This window comes from Acyrthosiphon pisum, chromosome A1 (genome assembly GCF_005508785.2).
Source record: "Acyrthosiphon pisum isolate AL4f chromosome A1, pea_aphid_22Mar2018_4r6ur, whole genome shotgun sequence".
Lineage (NCBI taxonomy): Eukaryota > Metazoa > Arthropoda > Insecta > Hemiptera > Aphididae > Acyrthosiphon > Acyrthosiphon pisum.
Window position 1 is genome coordinate 71,032,708 of NC_042494.1, and position 6,938 is coordinate 71,039,645.

Sequence of the window (6,938 nt, forward strand, 5' to 3'; positions counted from 1 at the left end):
AGGTATGTCTAGTAATGGATGTGTTGAGTTTGAATTCAATGATATAAAATCATTGTATATCTACGAAAAATGATTCTGAGCGAAGATAGTCATCTGTAAGCCTATAATTATTAGGTAAGTAGGTATATTGTATGATATTATTGTCATTAAAGTAATTCGTTTAATATTAGGCATTAGTATCTACAGTAGAATAATTTCATTTTTGCCAAAAAAAAAGCATCTGAAAATGTCATTGGGTGTATATAGTGCATAAAACATAATAATATGCTCTAAAAGTTTCATATATTCACGATTAATATTTACAAATTACAACGCCACAACCGTTATTCTTGGTTTTAATAATATGTTATTTCGTCCAAATGTTAATTGGAAATATCTGTAAAAAATAACTGTGTTTATATATTTTTTAGATATTTAGTTACAGTATAAAATATTTATGAGAATCTTTGTTTTAAATTTTCAAGTATTGGAACTAATAAAATAAACATGATGTGAATCTCAAGTACTTATCTACAGTTATTCGTTTTTGAATAACAGCAAAATAAGAAAATTGCTACACGAGAAATCTAGTGATTATGTAGTGAATATATTGTAAAAATTTGAACTTTAAACCAGGGACTGGAACCTTTATGATTTTATCGGTTTGGGTTTAGGTTTCGGTTCTCAAAAACCGAAAATTTCGGTTTCGGTTCTGGTTTCGGTTTTCAAAAATATCGAATTTCGGTTCGGTTTCGTTTTCGGTTAATACCGGTTTTAACCCTTATTATTTGACTTTTTTTTTATCAATAAAGTGTTATGTAAAAAAATGAACATAATATTAATAACTTCTTTTTAGTGATAGGTATTTGTAATTAAGTGTAACTATTTCAGAATTTAGGTAATATTAAAAAAAAATGAATTATTATAAAATTATAAATTAAAATAATTAATACATTTTAATATTTAAAATAAATAAAAAAATATTATTAAAAAAACAAATGAGAATGAATTTGTAACACACTTGGGTGACCCATGTTTCAGTTTGATATAATAATTTATAACTTATATATAAAAATATAAATTTAAACAATATATACCGCGCTAATGAAGACGGAAGAACAGTTTAGTATAATTGTCGTACAGAGCATAGTATAGAGAAAAGATTTAACGATACCCGCATTACGTTTAGGTAGGTATTTAATATTATCAATGCAGGCATATTAGTAAGGTAACAATTATAATTTATTATTTATATGATAACTTACTCTGAATTCTGAATCACTTATAAACGTCCAAATTACTATTATTTTCAGAAATTATACATCAGCTATTGCGAATTGCGATTCAATAATAATATTGATTTCGATTACATGGAAATTAGAATTTGGATTTTTGGTATTTCTTTTATGACAATTCTGTTGTACTTGTACACATAATAATATTCTTTTTTCTTAGCATTGATAAACTTTTATAGGTCTACATTTTCTATAATTATTTATTATTACTAATAATTAGTTATTACTAACCTACACCATGGATAAAATATCTATTGGATTTTAGAACCGAAAAAAACCGTAAAAACCTCTACATCAAAATATAGGTTTCGGTTTCGGTTTCGGTTCCTAAAAAAATGTATTTAAGGGTTCTGGTTCCCAATATTCAAAGGGTTCCGGTTCCAAAACCGGTTCTTTTCAGTACGGGGTTCCAGCCCCTGCTTTAAACGTTCTTAAAAACTTAATTTGACTTTCGGCTCTTCATTTTTTTTTTTTTTTTTTGATGAAAGTATACAAAACTTATGAGGAATCTTGATTTAAAAAAAAAAATGTTTGGGAATTTCTAATTCAAAATAATTTGCGCATTTTCATGATATTTACGCCTTTTTTCAAAATTCGAACTTTAAAATAATGTTTGTAAAAAAAATTGAGACTGTATTTTTAATATTTTTCAACTTTCATTGTAACAATATATTAGAAAATATATTAGAAGTCTTGTATTAAATTTTCAAGCTTTTTTACACAACAAATAAAATTTTATTGACGTTCATAAAAAAAAAAAAAACTAAAAAAAATTGAAAACTGTAAATGTCCGTATACCTACCGTTCTAAATAAATCAAAATATTTTGAAAATTTGATCGTGTATATAAAATGCTTATGTAAAAACAACCAGTGAAAATCAGTCATGTTTCTACTGTCATTTGTTTTAGAGTTACACCAAAAACCAAAATCGATTTTTTTCAAAAACCAATATTTTGCGTAAAAATTCTCGTTTTTCCCTATTTTTTTTTCCCGGCGCTTTTGAAAATTATTGGGAATTTTAAATTTTAACCTCCTCAATGCACCAAATAGATTCATTTTCTCATCGAACAAGATACTGATGTTAAAAATAAATTAAATACAATACAAAGTTTTCGTAAGTTGTTGTTAGTGTCACACTAGCCACTGCCCACTTGTGACCTACTGTACAGTGGAACGACATCCACTTACCCGCTTTTTTACTTTTGACCTTTTAATGTAGGTATCAACTAGATTCATTTTTCTACCAGATAAGATGCTGAAGTAGAAAATGGAATTATTTTTACTGTCCCAAAAGGTACTCTGACAGAAACAAAAAAGATTTAAAAAAAAACACATCATTGTAAAATCAATAAATGTATTGCTCCGCTCAGAATCTGAAATATTTATTAAACATTTATATTTATTTTTAAGGCAAAAGATCGTTTATCGATGTTCAATGTTCACGCGTCATGTCTCGTCGACAAAAAAAATGTTCGCAAGCTGCAGCAGAACTGATAAAATTCTACAATGTGATTTCAATGCATTTCTGCAGAGATTTACGATCGGTTTTTTTTTAATATTTCTACATTCTACAGTTCAACATTTCAATTGCAAATTCAAAATAACGTGGATAGTAATATATTTTAAAGTAAGAGATTTTTTCTCAATCCCCGTTGTTGGAACAACACAGTCAATAATCGATTGATGGACTTTACCGTGTGCTTTTTATGCATTATTATCATCGTGTTTTTTATATAAATAAAACAAAACTATTTCGGGTGGCTTGTATCAAAATTCTAGTCGCCAAACTTAAATTTGTTAATTCCATATATATTATAATTAATATGTGGTTTGTAGGTGTAGGATATGGTTTTCGTTCAGATTTCTACGCTCAATCCTCGCCAGCCTTTACCAATGCACCACCAAAAAACACTTGGCCATGGACGATGGACCCCCTCACTCCTATTCGTGTATCTAGTCTACACTTTATACCAAATCATAACGCGTCATTATTGTCTTTTGCGAGAAAAAAAGCCTCATCCTGGCGTATTTGTAAAAAAAAAACAAACCTACAATTAATGAGCATATAGGTACGCTCATCATGTGAAATATACCGCAAGGTTGTTCGGTTTATGGTAAGATATCTACATTGTGTTTTATTTAGTACATAATACCACACAATATTTAATACAGGAACCTATTATATAAGATTATAATCGAGTGAATAACTATAACGACAATCTGTGAGCCGTAAATAAGTATAGGTACTATTATAATATATTGGCTAGTGGCTACATTATAATTACTATAACTATTATTATTTATTGTTATGCATAAAAGTATTATACTGCAGTACACACATCAGCCATAATACACGCAATTTTCTAGACCACCAGTTTTCAATATTCTTTTTATAAAAGATTTTAGATTACCATACGTCATACAAATTTTGAAAATGGTCACATCCCACTCGGCATAGTGCAGTCTTCCCTGATAATAATCTTTATTTTAATATTTGCTACCTGTTCAAAAAATGTATGTGATTACTATTTCTATAGTTTGGGAGCATTAATTAGAAAATAAATAATTACCAAAACATACGTACTATGATAAGTATATTTTATTGCACAAAAAGTAAAATCAAAATATATTAATTAATTAAATATTTAATTATTTTAATGTTTCTATAGCGGTTGTGGTTTAAAATTTAAATATATTAATGAGGATTTCGGTGTTGTTTTGAAATAACAATAAGACGTTAATATCGGGCTCCTTATTGGTAACCTTCAGTCTCAAATAGTCAAATCATTCAAGCGATTATCGAACGTATAGTAATTTATTCACTTAATAATATTAATAAATATTTAATGTTAACATTATTAAATCAATTTTTTTTTCATCAAGTGAGATTTCTTTAGCTTACCGCCCGTGAACCGATGCTCTAGAGTCTAGACCAATAAAATAATATGTATTATTAGATTTTCAAAACGTCTTATCTCTGTCCTACGTGATCACACCATCGAGGCCCGGTCGAGTGCAAATCGATATATTATTTCATAAAGGTCACATTATTATTATCATGTAAGTGATACGGAAGGAGGTAATTGGCGATTGAAAGCTTATCAATTATCAGGCCGGCGGGGGGTGGATCTGTAACGGGGAACTAGTAAAATAACATATAAATGATACTCAGCGTCCCCGTTACATCTTATCACTTTCAATCGCCAATACAAGACGTGCTTAGTGCAGTATTGTTATTATTATTATTATTATTATTATATTAGCTGACCGTAAAAAATTATGACTGTTCAACTCCTTTTGGGTGCAACTCAGCCTCTCTGGTGGTCGATCCGACTACGTCGGATCGCGGACAATCTACGACAGCATATCAATTAGGCAATGTGCAAACATTTGATTTGAATGCATGCTTGTACTTGATTTGCCCGATTACGGATTAACCAATGGCACGGCAATCAAATAATAAATACTAAGTTCTACTAATTATTTCTCCTATAATCAATAGCGACTATTTATAAACAAAAATTTCGTTTGAGCACCTCCCCGGGTTGGGGGTAGGAGGGAGAAAAATACTTAATGACCTATTCTCATACCTACCAACTCTACAAAAAAAATCATTAAAATCGAGCCGTTTCGGAGGAGTGCAACCACTGCAAACACCGTGACACGAGAATTTTATATGATATTAGATATCTATTAAGTACCCCCAACTCTATTTTAAGCACCCCCAAGTCCAATGTCTTTATAATTTAAAATATCTATAGTTTTAACAATGTAATTTTATTTTAAGATATCATTATGTCATTTAAATTTTGACATGAAATCATTAAAAATTGTTGCACAATCTTATGACGGTGCAAGCGTAATGTCGGGGTGTCTTAATGGTGTTCAAGTCAAAATAAAACAATAGGTATTTTCCTTCTGCCATATATACCTATTTTATGTCTCACAGGTTAAATTTAGTGGTTCTGGATATGTGCAAAGAAATTAAGGTAAAATGTGCTTTAATTAACTATTTGTAGAACATTAACACATAATACTATATATATATTTTTTTTATTAAAATATATTATTATATACTTTGTTTATTATATTGCTCGACATTTTTTTAATATTTCGGAGTCTCTCTATGTGCATTTTTCTCGACCAAGTAACAACTCAAAATTACTTGAAATTCAGACTGAATTAGGATTAAAGAAAGGCAATATAATAAGAGTTTATGATACGCGATAGGTTTGTCGATATCGAAATTGCCATTCAATGATAAACAATTATTCAGCAATTTTTAAATTTAAAAAAAAAATGAAATTTATTGAAGAAGAAGCTGATAAAAATGTAGCTGAAGCTATAGATAATATAATAAATAATGAAAAATGAAATGTTATTGAGTACTCAAAAAAATTATATTTTATTTTTAGGAATCATTAGTCAATTAACAAAATTCCAATTTGTAATTTTAGTTATGGTTTTAAGAGATGTTTTAGGAGTTATAAACATCTTAAGTTCAACTCTACAATCATAGAAAGCTACATTAGGGAAGGCTGAATTGATTATTAATAATGTTATTGAGTCATTTAATAACATGAGAACAGATAAATCATTCTCAGAATTATGGTTAAAAATTATACAATTTTGTGAAACAAATGACATATCAATATCTCACCCTGGTAAGTTTGATTCTTTGTTATAGTAAAATATAATAAAAAAATATATAAAATTGTATAAACACATTTGCTACCATTGACAGAAGATTATGTTTAACAGTTTAACACTTTAATAATTTTAAATCGTAAAATACAATAAATAAAAAAAAAATGTGTTAACATTTTTAGTATTTGAATATACCTAATAATAATAGTCAAAATAAAGTATTTTTAAGGTGTAAGGGGGGTGTGGGGGGGAGCCCCCGACGGCCATATAACGGTTTACCTTTTGTAGCACCCCCAAGATTTAAACTCTAGTTGCGCCACTGTTCCTACAGCAGGATACTAGCGAGAGTTTAGCCGGAAAAAAATTACGTATGTTAATTCGTTCATATGAGATATATAAATACTAAATTCTTACACAGCTTCACGAAAATAAAAAGGTTATGAATGATTAAATGATTGGAATAATTGGTCCAAATGATTCAATGGTTGGTATTAAAAAAAAATTGACTAGGTACCATGTATTTTGATAAGCTGTCTTCAGAAAAACGGTTACGGTTTGGGCTCAAAATATTTTTATACATCGAAAAGGATCTTTCTACGTCCACCGAAGTTATCAAGGCGTATTTCATACATAAATAATTATCTAAATTAAGATTGCTACTTCATAAATCGTCATCAAATCCGAACCCTATTGATTACGTATAAAATAATATATAATTAACTGATACATGAATAGTGTCCCGGGAATAGATAGCTAAAATATTAATTATTATCTAGATAAAGGTAATGGGTAAAAAAATAGATAAGCATTTATTTTTTATTTTTTTATACTTGACAAAAACTATGCAGTGGCTTTGCCAGAAACCTCCTAAGGTGGGGGAACCACTAGATTAGATACCATATTATATATATATATATATTTATATATTATAGGGTGCGGTGAAACAGACAGTGCAGTTTTGAAAGGCTATTAAGAGGACGTCAACATTTTCGTTCGCTAGTTTCAATAGGGTGCTG